Source organism: Bombyx mori, chromosome 21, assembly GCF_030269925.1.
Source record: "Bombyx mori chromosome 21, ASM3026992v2".
Lineage (NCBI taxonomy): Eukaryota > Metazoa > Arthropoda > Insecta > Lepidoptera > Bombycidae > Bombyx > Bombyx mori.
Window position 1 is genome coordinate 5,906,430 of NC_085127.1, and position 17,987 is coordinate 5,924,416.

A 17,987-nucleotide genomic window follows, 5' to 3' on the forward strand; every position below is an offset into this window, starting at 1 on the left:
AATTTCTGGTGCAATGTAATTAAGGTAAAATTGCTCTAATTTTTTAACTATCATCGATCATGTTCCGCAGAAACTTGTTACAACTTGATTGCGTACGGTGTGTGGGCTATCCTACGAAATGAATGAAATGTATTCAAATCTTAGCTGTATATTTTTTTTATTTTTGATGTTAATGCACTGTCGATTGCACCTATAATTGAGGTGACATCAGCCATGAACTTTTGTCAATTTGTCAATGTTTTGTATTGATGATCACTTTGTTGGTGCAACTTAATAAATAAATAAATAAATAAATAAATAAATCTATGTTAATTATTTTAAGTTTTTATAACATCATACAGGGTAGAAATATAAACTAATTATTCGTTATTGTGTAGTAGGTGAGTTTTAATTTTAGTAAAATTTAAAATACTATAAAGTAAATGAAATTATAAATTTTACAGCGCCCCCCTAACCCACATCAACGCCCCCCATTTTTTCCTGGACCCCTTAACGCCCCCCTCTAGGTTTCAAACGCCCCCCAGGGGGCGTTATCGCCCACTTTGAGAAAGACTGCTTTAGAGCCTTAGTGAAATGGCGCAGATCAAATTTCGGAAACAATAACAATAAACTTGTTGTACCACGGAATAAAAGGTAACGGTGGGATAAGCAAGAGGAATAATCATTTGAATATTTTTTAATGTTAACCAAAAAAATGGACTACAAGTCCAGATCTAATGTGGTAACAGAATATACAAATGAAGTTTTAGGGTTAAAAATATTTGCATATCAGAATTCAACGAAATCAGTTCAGTGGCTTGGGCTTGAAAACCTAACTAGACCTTTTAGATCCTTTCGTGTTTGTAATATTAACATGGATATATTTATTACATATCGACGATTGAAAGGCAAACGTGACTAAGCGACAATAACTGCTTTGTACATAAATGATAGGCAATAACCGTATTCGATGCGCAAAAAATATATATTGCTAGGTCTATTAAAATCATTTCAGTCCTACAGCTACTAGCTAGATTCTACTACAGCTAGATTCGTTAAAATAAATTTTATTTTCAGGTATTTCAACTTTAAATTAGTCTACTGTAAAGTTCACGCATTGTCGCTTAGTTACGTTCGCCTTTCAAGCGTCGATATGGTCACTACACAAGGGGGTCGCCGGTTCGAATCCCGCCAAGGGAAGATATTTGTATGATAAATATAAATGTCTTTTCCAGGGTTATGGATGTATATTAAATATATGTATGTGTATAATAAAAATCTTACATTTATATCCGTTATCTGGTACCTGTAACACAAGTCTTTACGAACTTATCACGGGACCAGTTAACGTGGCGTGATTGTTAGTAAATATTTATTTATTATTATTATTATTTATTATTTAATTTAATTTTCCGCAAGCCTTAACAATGTCGTGTGAAGATTTCAAAATTACAAAACTGTAATCAAGACGTTATAACGTAATTGACACATTTACTAACAAAAGCATTTCCAAATTTGCGTTGGCATGCAAATTACACCACAAATTTCAGGTATTTCCTTCGACATTCATGTCGCTAATTAAACATTAAGCCTTCTTGTTGCTTAGCAACGGAATAACTCGAGCGTCCCCGATTTAATATGCTCATGTGTTTGAATTCAATCAATGTATACTTCGTATAAGCTACAAGTAATGTTCGAATGCCAAAATCTTCCAAAAACTTCAAAGTCGTTCTATTCAATCGCGCGTTTTTTTTTACTTATTAACACTACTATAACAAAACAACCACCTAAATATTTCTAACGAGCATACGGCCCACCTGATGGTGAATGGTTACCGTCGCCCATGGACTTCAGCAATGCCAGGGGTAGAGCCAAGCCGCTGCCTACCAAATATATTTTAGACATTTTATTTGTGACCAGGTGGGCTGTGAGCTCGTCCACCCATGTAAGCAACAAAAAAAAAAGTCTTAGTAAGGATCCCTAATTTTTTTTAAAATAATCTAGTCTATATCACTCGGGGATAGTGTAGCTTCCAAACAGTGAAAGAATTTTTCAAATCGGTTCAGTAGTTTCGGAGCCTATTCAATACAAACAAACAAACAAACAAATCTTTCCTCTTTATAATATTAGTATAGATAATCTAATAATTGTACATATAAAAAAGGTTATTGAAATTACGAATTTTTAATTCTTTTGATAGAATTCTGCTCTATAAGTAAAAACTTGTTCTAATTGATTTATTTTCTAGGAACCAATGTTCTTCAGTAGGTCATTGACGCAGAAAACGCGAACCGATACTGTTTATAAAAACAAATTAGCTATTTTGCTATTGTGCAGCTTTGATGACTGCTTGCGCAGATTTGCTAGTCATTGGTCGCTGTAGTTATCTTACAAGAACATTGATGAATCTATTGGAATAAAAGTTGTTGTTTAATATATAGATTTGTCTGTTTGTAGTATTGAAATAATAGCTTTTTACTATATGCATATGAATATATAATTTAAAATAGTTTAAAATAATAATGAATAGATGAGATATCTCTACGGCTACTAAAATCTTGGATGCTTTCTTTTAGGATTTTCCGTCTGCAGCTATTTATGTCCCCTGAATTGTACACGTCTTTTAAGCCTGCTTTGAGAGAGGGACAAGTTATGTCTCTCGAATATGGAAGATTGGTCTGATAGATTTTTGTTTTAGGACGGAATCATCTTATTGATAATTTAACGGATCGCTTTCGGGAAGCAGAATTGTTCCTGCTTGTAGAACGTAATAGATATATTCTTTGAATAATTTAATTCCATGTTTGATTACAAAGTAACCTGTATTCTTATTTCAATTTGAATTACAAACATTGTATTTCTGTAAGCACACTATTAGACCTTCAAAACAGATATGAATCGTGCATCATAAGCTCTTGATTTATGCTTTTAACTAAATTAGACAGTTGGAGCCTCGCAAGTAGCGTTATTTAAAACCAGCTCATCTACAGTTTGAACCCGAGCTCGACTCCGGCCCACACGAACACAAATTTACATTTTAATTATCCATTATAACTGTGATATATTTATTTTGGATTTTTTTTTAGTGAACATTGTTTTTATTCTTTATAATGTTTTTCTTGATTACGTATTGTTAGGAACAAAACCCTACTTCTACTTTTAAATTTCCAAATTATTAGAAATTTAGGTGACCCAGTTATTTAATTTTTTTATTGATTAAATGGGTGGACGAGCTCACAGCCCACCTGGTGTTAAGTGGTTACTGGAGCCCATATAATCTACAACGTAAATGCGCCACCCACCTTGAGATATAAGTTCTAAGGTCTCAGTATAGTTACAACGGCTGCCCCCCCTTCAAACCGAAACGCTTACGCGAAACGATTACTACTTAACGGCAGAAATAGGCAGGGTTGTGGTACCTACACGTGCGGACTCACAAGAACTCCTACAACCAGTAATAAAAGTTAATAAAGGGTACCCAGTTTTTTTTTTTTTATTTTAAATAAAATCTGACTTCATTTTATGTATTATAAAGATTACTGGCTAGTCTTATGCACATAGAATATTACGAAAAAAAGTTTTTTTTTTTCAATTATCGCCGGGCTACACAATTTAAAAAATAAATTATTTGATCACTGTTACATTGAATATTGTTCTACAAGATGATTTGGGGCTATGGTTGGAAAATAGTAATTCGTTTTTTTAATTCAACCTCATCATTTTTATCGGGTCAAGGATTTTAATCTCTTATTCAATTCTGATCGGGAACAGATAATTGGATTGGAGCTTCGTGACGGTTCCAATAAAAGAGTTGCTGATGTGAATACAGTCTAGTATAATTTGTAATTCGGATTACAATGTACTTGTTCACGGTTTTTTTTTTTTGGAACTTATACACTGAGAATCCAACTGAGTTGGTACTAATTTCAAAATTATCATTTACGTAAAAGTTATTTATTTAATATACGCAATATTCAACTGACACCAAAACAAATATACTTTATTTATATTTAATATTCAATCAAGTTATGATGTACTTTATCAACGCATCTATTAGAATATATCGTTTGACGTAAATTTATAGTTTTGATTGTCTATAATTATTTAATTGCAGAAAAAAATGTCCTCCACGGATTAATGGGACACTTTAAAAAAGTCTTAGTTTAGACTCATGAAATAATTATTACCCTACTAATAAAGCGTTTATATATTGGAATGATAGGGAATCTAGTTAGCATTTGAGAGATTCAATCTCACGATAAATATAATGTCGAAGATTCATGTCGAGATACAAATTACGCTTGTTAAGCACTCAAGCAGTTCTCGGATTCGGTAATACTGCTCTCACGTAGGTACTCGAGACATCTGCATCCACGCTACGTTCGTTTTCTCAAGTTTTCCACGGAAGAGTCTTCGAGGGCCTGGAGACGTGCAGGATCATAACACTGTTACATATTGCGCTGGAGTAACGAAGGGCCCTCGAGCCCCTCAAAGGACAAAGTTTGCCACGGCCGACTTAACGACCGATGTGGCCTTTCCAGACGCGTAAGGGCACTTTGTAGCCAGATTTTGAGAAGGAAAATACGTGCAAATGTTATTACTATTGTTTGTTTTAATGTTTGATGTTTACTGTAAATGAATCATTAAGCGGATAATGTCGATTTATTTATATTTGTCTAGTAAAATAGGCAAATCATCATTTTGCATACCCGATCCTGTGGACCGAATGGTAAACAGTCGACGAAGCTCTAAACTCGTAATTAGGGATCCTTCCGATCCATTAACGGTGCTTTTAGGTACCTCAAGCACCGGTCACCGTCCTCGCCGAACTCGTCGCTCGCAGCCTAGTGCTCGGCGAGTAAATTAACCCACAGAGAGCCCAGTGAGTTTCTCGCCGGATCTTCTCAGTGGGTCGCGTCTCCGATCCTGTGGTAGATTCTGCGAAGCACTACTCTTGCTAGGGCCAGTGTTAGCGACACCTCCGGTTTGAGCCCCAAGAGCTCACCTACACGCTAGGGTAACGCTGATATAGCCTTTCAAGGCTATCAGCATAGATAGGGAAAGAAATCATGTTACTTGTTACGAATCACGTATTAGGTAGCCCATTGTAAGGAACGCTAGTTTCTTTGTGAGGCCTTTTGTAATATTTAAATTGAAAACGTTTGTGACCAATCCAGTTACGTAAAGAAAATAAGCATTGCAATTATTTGTAAAATTTTAACAATATGTTCGGCGTAAAATAATATTTGAAATGAATTTGTAGTTCATGAATCATCAAGTCCCGTGTATTTGTATGAATTGATTATAAAGTTGTTTTTTCATACACGGTTACTAATGTAGGCATGTTTTACCTATTGTTGTATACTCTTGGTTGGCATTCATTATGCCTAATAATTTTTCAGGGGGCTTTATGTTTAATTAGATAAAACTCACAACTCGAATCGATCACAAGAGAATATCAAATTTAGATAGATATGCTAAATTAAGTTTGTAAATAAAAAATAGTGTAGTCAATAGCACAGGTAAGTGTCGTCGCCGGTGTGATTTATCTCATTTTATGACATGAACAAAAAATTACATATTTAACACCGGCTTTGCTTATTATGATGGAGAGCGAGGATTTCCACGTTTTATCGCCAGGATGAGATAAAGCGAAAGGTCTGATGAATCAGCTACCCTAAACGTTTATTTGGACCTCCCAAAGACCAATTTTCTACCAAGCATCGTGACTAATTTGGGACCTGCATAAATTAAAACGTATGGACATTCAACTTTCAACTTTTTGTAGTAACAAACTTCAACGATGTCTGGTAATTATAACACTGCCTTTTGGTAATTACGTGCTTAGGAGTTTTCAAGATTTCTTTATTTTTAAGGGGCAAGCAAGGGTTCAAATAAATAGTTCCAAAATATTTTCCGTTACAATAAGGAAGGTTGATCACCAAATGATAAAATGATAATATACATCATATTGTTTAACTACTCGTCTCTTCATTAGAGGGACATAAAAAAAATTGTCTTAATATTCTGAAGTAATTTGGCTACGGTTGTTATGTTATATGAAAATAATGAGCACAAAACGACCACTTTCCACTCTCCTGAATCCTTATGTTCAAAATGCCATCTGAGATTTATGACCACATTACCTCACTAATTGCGGGTCTACCTTGACTAAACTAAACACTTAAGAACTAATAGCCTCTCAGTATGATTTTATTTATACTTTGCTATAATAGAAGGTATGTAACGACTGATTTAATGCAAAGTTGCTGCGGTTTAGTAAATTTACCATTGTCTTTGACAATACCAAAGGCAATAGTAAATTTTTTACCACTATAAATCAATTGACACAAAGGTACAGTCATGGCTAATAAAGCGGACAACCATGCATAATGTATTATTAAATTAAGTATTGTTCAAGTACCGTTTGCACAAAACCTTAAGTTTACTGCAGTGGACTTAAAATAGGTAGGTATGCAAAAAACGAACATTTAATCTGATAACCTTTTCAAATGTTCTTTACATTTAGTATTCAAGTGAATTCTTTACTTAATTGTTGTTTTGTCGGAAACCGGCGAGACAAAAGATTGAAATCAAAAGCACCTGCGGAACCTGGTGAATAATTAACAAAACTTCCACAGCTCAACATTCATTCCGATAATTGAGTTCCAACGGCTGACCTACAGCAAAAACAAACGTTTACCTGACCGACCGCCCGTTGCGAACTTGTTTAATGAAACTAAAAGAGCTCCAACGAAATGAATACGAAAAATCAACGTTACAATAAAATTGCGAACGATTTTCAATATATCGTCAGAGTACGTACACACGTACACAATTTGACACGCCAACATGATAATCCCCGATAACGTTGTCAAGACCGTCAGAAATAGTTACGGCATTTTCGCAAGAGGAATATTCGATAACACCTGTGCTATAAAAGATTTTTTCGGATTTCATGTCGCGACACGCCAATGTATGTTAGCTTGTACGGGATTTAGCAACCACCTGTGAGATATACGGGGGGCGCACCGATTTGTGAGACAATAGGCATTGCCCGCATTTGCGTGCGGTTTTTATTGTTCGGCCTTCCGAGAACGGTGCCCAGTCGTGCGTCACCAGCAAACGAATAAACCTCAATATTTACATTGAAATCCATATAATTACTAAGTATTAGAATTTAAATTAGAAATATTGTTGAACCATGATACATTGACTTGGCATTTAATCTACATTTTCGCGCTCAAAATATTATCTAGGTTAACGCGCAATGACCACAGCCCTCGACTGGATTATAACTAGACTGTCTGTTATTTGGTCGGTCCATCTGCGCGAAATGGACATTGTCATTTTCGTCTACTGTTTTCGGGGAATATCAGGCCCGAAGGGTAAAAAGGTCAAATCCCAATGTAGGTTACTGGCGCAGGTGTGCTTAACTCTCGAATGCTTTTCTTTATAGAATTTGCATGTTAATAAGGATTCCCGGAACCTCTTAGACCCAAATTTCATCCTGTATATCCATCCATAGTCTAAATAAAAAGATTTAGAATCAAGTTATTTAAGTGACGATTTTTGAAATAGCTTATTGTATTAATGGAGTACATTTGTAATCTAAAATAATATGAGCGATGTTGGAAGAGTGGAGGAGACGAGATAAAAGATTTATCTCGTTAGCGGCGTTCCTAACAAATATTTACATGGTTTTAATTATTGTAATGCTTCCTGAGTAGTAAATTTTTCAACAGCATATCTAAAATAAGTATCAGCTTCCCCTTCGTTAGCGACACAAATATCTAGTAGTAAACTCTTATGAGATTTAATGTTTTTATTTTGTAACTTTTCTATCTGGTGGTAGGACCACTTGTGAGTACTGGTGGTAGGACCTCTTGTGAGTCCGCACGGGTAGGTACCACCACCCTGCCTATTTCTGCCGTGAAGCAGTAATGCGTTTCGGTTTGTAGGGTGGGGCAGCCGTTGTAACTATACTGAGACGTTAGAACTTATATATCAAGGTGGGTGGCGCATTTACGTTGTAGATGTCTATGGGCTCCAGTAACCCAGTTACCACTTAACACCTGTGAGTGGGCTGTGAACTCGTTCACCCATCTAAGCAATAAAAAAAAATATCAATAATATCGATGTCATTATATCAATGACAATCAGCTATAATTTTATAATTTCAGCTAAACATTTGGGTATTAGAAACATTTTGGTGTTGCGATTATTATTTTTGTATAGCTAGAGATGTGTGACACTTTTAGTAAGATCTCAAGTTTTACGGTTTCTTACTGTAAACGCATAGAAATAACGGCGATTATTGTAGAAGGAAATATATCGTCGTTTAAGTTCCTTTCGTATCTACAGTATGCGAATGCTCATTGTCCCCAACATACCGACGGATCGAGACTTCAGCGTGACAAAAGACGACGAGATTTCTCTCCTCCGTCCCCGAATGAATCCTAACAAAATGCTAGGTCTTAATGTGTTATGATAAGGTTCGTATTTGCATGCCTTTTGATGACTTAACCGTAACTGAACTTTACGAAACATTAACTCTGTTAGACTGTCTATACATTTTATACCTTTTAATCATGAAATTTAACAATACCAAATTACTTAAATCAAGGCTAGTAACAGCCAAATCGCCAATCACTTTTAGAAAAAATCTATTGGGTAGACTCTGGATGAAAATAATTGAATTCGAATGGAAGAAACGTACAATGTCATCATTTCAACGCAAATATACATCAGTGTTAGAGTACCTACGCGAATAGATCGGGTGGCACTACACTAGGGCGACATAGTCAAAATCTAATACTTACGTATGTGCCTAGTATACTAAGTACATATGTGACTAGTATTCTAAGAGGGTATAAACAAAACAGAGGCTAGCTCACTGATTCCTCGGCAGATCTTCTCAGTGAGTCGCGTTCCGATCCGGTGGTAGATTCTGCGAAGCACGGCTCTTGCTAGGTTTTGTGTTAGCAACAACGTTAGGCTTGAGCCCCGTGAGCTCACCTACTCGCCCGGTGACGCTGATATGGTCTCTGAAAACCATCAGCTTAGTAATGAAAAAAAAAAAGAAATAGCCAGGACACTCTCACTATCACGTATTACTACTCAGAAATCGTAACACTAACAGGGGGCGTATTGAATGTTTTTGCCCCAGCTTATCTTCAGTAAATTTCCCCACAAACATTTGTTTTTTATTTTATTGATAATAAATTACATTCGCTCTTCAAAACGACAAAACTTCTCAATATCTACTTCAAGCCTATCCATTAGTTAAAAGATAATAATAAATGAGTATATTTAAGTTTTAACAAATAACATAAAAGTAGTTTTTGTTTTTGAGTAATTTATATTTTATTATAATATCATCAGCGCTTTCCTCCTGTTTTTTTTTTCTATTCTGAATACGCTGAATGAAATTAAAGTAACAGTCTTAATCCAGAACATTAAATTGGGTTCTAATAAGAAAAAAAAAATCAACATTAATTGATCGAAATATATGTTAATTTATTACTTTACTTTTACAGGTACGAATTATTGAATAACCACGTCTAGACGTCCAGTAAGTTTGTAAGTACTTTCAAAACAGATTGAAATAGATATTAGTTCGTGTTTCAAACAAAAGAATAAAATATGTATATCAGGATTTTAAATTTTAATGTATCTAATCCCGAAAATGAAAACGAAGACAACTCGTTAACAAAATCGCTTTGGGAAAATACTAAATGCAATTTGTTTTTAACGCTATTACATATCTTGTATTGCCGGTAATAATGTTTTTTTTCACTATTTCTTATTTATCTTGTATTGCCCGTAATACTGTATGGTAAAAATCAGCCACTAACTACTATAATGTATAGTCGATTCTAACGAGTGGAAGTTCTATTAGCTTCGTTCTAAATAATGCGTTGAAACAGAAAGTTGTCACATAATAAGTGACAGCATTATTCATATAAGACAAGTATTCACAGAATCCAGAAAGAATAACATTTACTTTTATGCTATTGACGAAGTTCGCTATTTGTATTTACTGGGAGTAGGACGTACCGAGAGCTCGGTCGGGTAGGTGCCAGAATTTCGAAGTCGTCGGGGCCTAAAGGATAAAACGTCCAGTGCATTCGTATCTAGCGATGCACCGGTGTTCGAATCCCGCAGGCAGGTACCAATTTTTCTAATGAAATACGTACTTAACAAATGTTCACGATTAACTTCCACGGTGAAGGAATAACATCCTGTAATAAAACATTTCGATAAAGTGGCACGACACGAGAACCCTCGCATCGTGGCCGCCGGTAACTACATTGCCAATCCTGCGGACCGAATGATAAACAGTCGACGTCGCCCAAAACATGTCATCTCGGATCCTCCCGATCCACTAACGGTACTTTTAGTAACCCAAGCACCGGTTATCGTTCTTGTCGAACCCGTCGCTTGCGACTAAGGGCTCCGCGAGTAAATTAACCCACAGACACAGCCCACTGAGTTTCTCGCCGGATCTTCTCAGTGCGTCGCGTTTCCGATCCGGTGGTAGATTCTGCAAAGCACGGCTCTTGCTAGGGTTCTTGTTATCAACAACGTCAGGTTTGAGCCCCGTGAGATTACTTACTAGCCCGGTGACGCTGATATGATCTCTTTAGACCATCAGCTTAGGTAGGAAAAATAACTAAATCAGTGTAATAAAAATCAAATCCGCAAAATTATAATTTGCGTATTTACTGGTGGTGGTGAGGCTTTGTGAGTCTGCACGGGTAAGTATCACCACCCAGCCCATTTCTGCCGTGAAGCAGCAATGCGTTTCGGTTTGAAGGGTGGGGCAGCAGTTGTAACTATACTGAGACCTTAGAACTCATATTTCAAGGTGGGTGGCGGTATTTACGTTGTAGATGTCTATGGGCTCCAGTAACCACTTAACACCAGGTGGGCTGTGAGTTCGTCCATCCATCTACCATCTACGCATTAAAAAAAAAATAAACAAATCCTCACTAACTTTGTTGCGAATCAGGCATATATTACGGGATTGAAGGGTGTGACTTCAGCTATGTACCAAGACTTGAGACTTCGGCCTCAATCCTCAAAGTCAACATGACACTCAACACCAGATACCCCGTGAGATTTAGTGTAATACAAAAAAAAAGTAACATAATAAATTAAAAGATACATTTTTACGATACACTTTTTTTTGGAAACATAAGTGAATCCGTAAAAGCTGGGAGGATTTTCAGATCTTCATTCAACACGAACTTTGTGGTACTGCCTTCAACGCTACCGAGGAGACAGATATTAAAATTTTATACAACTTCAAGGCTTTATTCAAAGGCTCTCTCACTGCTTAGGGACTTTCTGAAACGCGTTTAATAATGTCGTAAAATTTATATGGTTACGGAAATGTTCTCTGAAAGTACCGAAGTTGTTCTTGTGCAAATGAAATCTAATAAATTTTAGATGAGTTAATTCCTGTCACGCTTCGCTGCGATCAGAATGTATATCTCATATCGAATAAATTATCGGTATTTTGCTGAAATTACTTACGGCCAAATTATCGTATTTTGTTAGCGACCGTAATAAGCTACGATCGAAAAGGTCAGACACCTTCAAAGCTTCAACTCAAATGGAAAAAGGGCTTTATCAATCTCAGGTATTTTATTGATGGTAATTTGCCCACTGAGTTTTTCGCCGGATCTTCTCAGTGGGTCGCGTTTCCGATTCGGTGGTAGATTCTGCGAAGCACTGCTCTTGCTAGGGTCAATGTTAGCATCACTCTAGTTTGAGCCCCGTGAGCTTACCTACTAGTTAAGGTTACGCTGAAATAGCCTCTCAAGGCTGTCAGCTTAGGTAGCAGAAAAAAGAAAGTGGGTCGCGATTTAGTACCGGCAGTAAGTTCTCCGAAGCTCTGCTCTTGCTAGGGCTAGTGTTAGCATATTGTCTCAAGTTGAGCCCTTCAGGTCCTTGAGGCCCCCTAGGCTACTAGCGAATAGGTAGGGAAAGGATGTTAAGGCGTCTTGTCAGCCCACTCAGGTAGGTACCATCACCTATTTCTGCCGGGAAGCAGTAATGCATTCTCATTACAAAAACGAGACAGACATTAATTATATTATACAATTACGACTTAGACCTCATGCCTCAAAGTGGGTAGCGCCATTCACCTTATGCCCATGGTCTCTAGTAACCACTGAATACAATCAAGTGTCTGTAAAATAAATAATTAAAAACCATGTCTTTTTCATTAAAAAACGCATCGCAAAAATATAGCAATTGTGGTTTGGCTGTTGTCCTAGCATTGCTGATGTCCATGAGCGACGATAACTCACTAACTCATGGGCCTTATGCCCGTCTGTCTACAAAGGCAATAAAAAAACATAGATAAGTGATTCTATCTAAAAAAATTGAAATCGGTACTTTGTCAGTTTCGGTGAGTACAAGCGTCGGTTTTTCGATCGAACATCGTTTGTTTGCCGTAGAGGAACACCTGTTCTCGTGTGAGTTATTGCCTGTACCATGAATAATACGGGAATGGAACTAAAACGTTTGAAATACGTTCTTTTTGACTCGATGCTGTTTGATAACTTCCGTTATTCGCACCGAGTATTTATTGTAAGAGGTCAATGGCAATGAACGAATATTAAGGCATATTTAGGGCATCAGCGAGCGCACGTTATTGCACCAATATCATTTTACAAATGGACTGAACAGTAACCAAAATTTCCACAACAAAAAAAAGAAAAACACTTACCAATATGGCTGGTATATGTACCAACGTCATAGGTATTTTTTATTAAGGTTTTACATAAAAATAATGATTATTACAGACCATGAATCCTTTGTTTGATATAATTTAAAGGAACCTATGATTTGTGAGTTGCTACCGCGTATATAGTTGATTTGTGTAAACGAACAACTATAAAAATATTTCAATTCCCTTACAGTGTAATAAAAATAAACATTTATTCCAATCATAAACTACAAAAATAAAAATAAAAAACACGAGTAACACTCGGAGACTGCCGCGGTAAAGCGATTGCATAGCATTTTTATCAAGTTATGCAATTATGATTAGACATTAATAATTTAATATTAAAACAATAATAAAACAAGATAGCTATATTTATAAACATTAACAAAAGCAAAACATTAACTGTCCCCTTCACACTCATAAGCTAGACCGCGCGAGAGAGAGATGGACAGGCTTTTCATGATGCGCATGCAGTGCGACATCACACACCGCGCTCTTATTCACAAACAATAAACAAGCGCAACGTGTGAATGTGTTGAACGCGAGCTACATGGTAGGCGGAGTGGGGGGTGTTAGATTTTATTTTCGTTACGGATTTTCTTGATTCGGTCGCCGCGCTCAAAGCCCGTACTTGAGCTGAGTAGATGTACTTGAGCTATAATTGGTTTAACTAATGATACGTAATTAATTATATCAACAAGTGTACCTACATGTCAGGAAGCGCTTAAGCATGTGAGAAAACACTTTTATTGAACGGACACCAGTTAACAATCAATAAAATAATACAAACATATTCTGGTATTAATGCATAATAAGCGAAATCTTCTAAGTGGATCGCGATTCCGATCCGGTGGTAGATTCAGCGAAGCATTGCTCTTGCTAGGGTAGATATTAGTAAACTCTCTCAGGCTAAGCCCCGTGAGCTTGCCTACACGTATGGTGAAGCTAACAAACCCCTCGAGGTTACTAGTAATAGGAAGGCAAAAAAAAGTTCATAATAATAATAATACATAATATTAAAGTAGCTATAAATTAATGACTATCATTTTAGAGTTTCCAACGAATAGTTAGTTAAAAAAAAATCTTGTTTTTACCTAGCACCTATTCTAGTTTTATATTACGAAACAGCAGCACAAAGTTACATTATATTTTTCGTTCATTTTACTTCTCTATTCACACATCGCCAGAGCATGTGTCGCTTACTTTTATTAGTACCGAAGCTATTCCCAATACGTTTACCAGCGGGCACTTTTCATCAGTTTTATCCGTTCGAAAGCAAATGGATTGAGTGATTCGTGCTAAAAAAACCTGTGTATAGTTCACGTCCATTCGGTCCATTCTATAGTTTTTTGATGACGTCCAATTCGTTATTTTGAAACTAGACACAAAATTGCATTAGTTTTTAGTGTTTGAATGAATAGTTCGATTGAGCTAGTAGAACTGGTTTTATATTGACGTGGCCAATTAACGTGCCACGTTAATGCTCTAGTCTATCTTGAGGTCGACTTTTTCGAAGATCTTAAATTGGAAGAGGAAGCCTTTATACTTAATGCACGGTTGCATCCTTCGTTCCAAGCGCCTGGATTCCGCTGAGACAACTCGGTCAGGGCAAGGGGTCGGTTAACTTCCGACCGCTTGCCTAATTACCTCCACTACATAGATCGGTGCCACGGCCCTTGCTCTCGACTTCTCTGTCGGAGGGCTACACAGGGGAGAGGTTACAGAGCGCGATGTGGCGTCCCCATTGTAATGATGCGCTTTTAAAGTTACTAGTGGTCCCGCAGTAGTCGAAATTCGACTATAATTAATTGAAATTATAAGTTTAAACATCATTATGGTTCTATTGTCAAATACTATTATCTAATATATAAAATTCTCGTGTCACAGTTTTCGTTGCCATACTCCTCCGAAACGGCTTGACCGATTTTGATGAAATTTTTTGTGCTTATCCGGTATCTATGAGAATCGGCCAACATATTTTTTCATCCCCCTAAATGTTAGGGGTAGTCCACCCCTAAATTTTTTATTTTATTTTTTAGACAAAATTTTTAATTTCTATTTTTTTATAATACAACATACAAAAATACATACAATCCTCAATTTTCACCCTTCTACAATCAACCCTTATTTTTTATTTGCTAATTAAAAACTAAATTTTTTTGCAAGAATTTTGTTTTTATTTTGTCATGACTTAGAATAAAAAAAATCATATTACTCTGAAATTTTCACCCCTCTACGATCAACCCCTATTTTTTATTTGTTAATTATAAATTTTAAATTTTTTGGCAAGATTTTATTTTTTATTTTGTCATGACTTAAAATAAGAAAAATATATATTACTCTCAATTTTCACTCTTATACGATCAACTCCTATTTTTCCATCCCGATTTTAATTTTTTTTTATTCTATGCACAGATCCGCAATAAGGTTGCAAGATGGCAATCAAATATTATAATTGTAGTACGATAAATTCTTATTCAGAGTTTATAATTTCAAGTTCCTTTAATTATGATTTTTTTTTAAATTCAATCGATCAGTTATCCCCGTCAGGTGTCGCCTCTCATCCAGCAAACATCACGTAGTAGGGATGAGGACGAAGCCGGTCTCCTGTCTTACTCACTATACATTTTTCAGCCATGTTTCTTTGGTTTTATTTGTGTATCAATAGTATGTTCAGGCTGTCCACCCCAAACATTTTTTATTTTTTATTTTTTTTCTTGGTTATAATGAGGTATAGTCCCCGGCACGTAACTTGGCAAGAGTCGCTAGATGCGCAGAAGTCGTTTTTTAGGTCTCTTTGGTTGTCAAGCGGGACGCGGGGAAAGACGTAGCACCGTTCCGAGCGCGCGATTGGTAAGTCAGTCGACCCTCCCCTCCCGCACCGCGTCCACGTTCCGTTCGCTCATGATTACACATGCGCCTACTAAAGTTGTAGGAACCCTTTGTTTATATTGAGTTTTTGTTACGAGTTGTTATTACTGTTTTAAATTTAGTTTTTGTTACGAGTGTTATTGTTTTAAATTTGCTTGCAATGGCAGGACCAAATACCAATGACCATAATTATAGTCGCTTCAGTCACTGAGCGTTTTATTATTTACGCCAGTGACGACAGCGACTCTTCGTTATGTCGACGATGAGGAGCCAACTCCTTCCACCAGCTCAGGTGCTACCATAAATTTAATCCAAGGGGTAGCACTATTAGAAAATGATAGTGACGACGGCGACACATAATTTTTAATATTAAGTATATTTTTTTAAATATTTTTTTTTACTTTTAATTGTATTTTATTTATAACACCTAATACACTTCACGAATTCCTCTCTTTTCTTTAACTTTCTTCTAAACACACAGGCTTAAAAATAAATTATGGCAAATAAAAATTTTCATAAAATAAAATTAACATATATGCGGGCAATAAAAGTGACCATTTTTTTGTTACAATGTACACTATGCGCGACATTACCCCCACTACACCAAAACCTTGCCAACTTACGTGCCGCTTACTATATTATGTGGTTGAATGAGGTTTGTGAGAATTTTATATATTAGACTAGAATTTCCCTAGAAATCTTATTTAAGGCAACACAACGTTTGCCGGGTCAGCTAGTACTTCTATAATATAAACACAGATTTCGCCAAACCTACACTTTAGATAAATAATATTAAAGACAAACAATATTAATCTATTCTCAATTTGACCACAGATTTCAAACAATAATATGGTAAGCAGCGGCTTGGCTTACGGTAGGCAGCGGCTTGGCTCTGCCCCTGGCATTGCTGACTTCCATGAGCGACGGTGAGCACTTACCATCAGGTGGGCCGTATGCTCGTCTGCATACAAAGGCTTTAAAAAAATGACTTCGTTCTTTTGTTATTCAATAGTAATAAACATGTATCAAAGAAGATAGAAGTTATCTATTTTCGTGCTCATAGGTATTCATTCATTCTACTACATTTTTGGACTTCAAAAGGGAAATTCCATTAGCATTTACGTATTAATTACGTACAAAATTCATTTGTTTACGAACCTGTTGATTTACGTTTATGTAATGCCCCTCGTGGTTTCTTCACTGCGACATCTATATTTGAATCTGAGAGCGGTCGTTAGTGAGTTAAAGAGTTTGAAATAACTCCATCCTTATGTGCTATTGATGCGAGTGGCTCGACGGGTTTTTTAGCCTATAGATAAATCGGGCTTACTTGCCGTTCATAAAAAAAATGGTTAAACTCTTCAAACTCGAAAGTGATTGGTATTAATAATATTATATCGCTTGGTTGACGTACGAAACTAACTTCAGCTATCGAATCAATTTAAGCTAAATCAATATTTGTTGTTTTAGTAAGTTCATTACGTTATCGTAAAGATATTGCGCCCGGTATAAGATAATAGTAATAACAGTTACAATATTTCGATTACGACTATTATAGTTATCGTCTCGGGAATAAAGAGAAAGTCATTATATTTGTTTGGATGGCCTATATTTGTTACTGATTCTAAAAGGTTATTAGGTATTAAGGTATTAAGCGGTAGGCAGCGGCTTGGCTCTGCCCCTGGCATTGCTGACTATCGTGCTGCTGACTGCATTGCTGACTCACATTTTCAAGATTGTCACCGATCTTTCTGGCAGTGTGACCGAAGAACTCAAATATCCTCTTGAGGTAGATGATAGAAAGCCCAGTTTGGATATTGAGCTGTCTTTATATGGATGCGTTAGTCCGATATGCTGTCCACGGGATTCGTAGCATCTTCCTCCAGCACCACATTTCGAAGGCATTCATGCGGTGGCGATCATTTGATTTCAGAGTCCACGTCTCAACACCATAGAGAAGAATTGAGATCACCAGAGTTCGGACAAGTCTCATTTTGGCTTTAAAAGATATTCTCCTATCACTTCATGCTCTATGGAGCTGAGACTTAGCGCTCTTTGCTATGCTTATGCGCTGTCTAACGTCACCCTCACGAGACCCGTTGCTGTAGATATTAGCGCCCAGATAGATAAAGTCATCAACTTTTTGTAGGTTAAGCCATTTGGTTCCCTCGATCTGTCACCATTATCTTGGTCTTCGACTAGTTTATGTTAAGGCGTAAGCGGTTGCTTACTCTTTCCATTTTCTCCAAGAGTATATCATGTGAGTCCGCGTGGGTAGGAACCACCACCCTGCCTATTTCTGCCGTGAAGCAGTAATGCGTTTCGGTTTGAAGGGTAAGGCAGCCTTTGTAACTATACTTGAGACCTTCGAACTTATATCTCAAGGTAGGTGGCG

The 17,987-nt window shown here is 36.6% G+C and overlaps 1 protein-coding gene and 1 non-coding gene across 34 annotated transcripts in view; one reads left to right on the plus strand and one right to left on the minus strand.

The window, feature by feature from the left end:
- LOC692448 (furin-like convetase) overlaps nt 1–17,987 on the plus strand; it is a 200,992-nt gene that overhangs the window by 28,919 nt on the left and 154,086 nt on the right. The window lies entirely within an intron of this gene.
- Mir3291 (microRNA mir-3291) lies at nt 9,044–9,176 on the minus strand. The gene has a single exon (NR_107575.1). It is a non-coding gene; the product is annotated as a microRNA mir-3291 (primary transcript).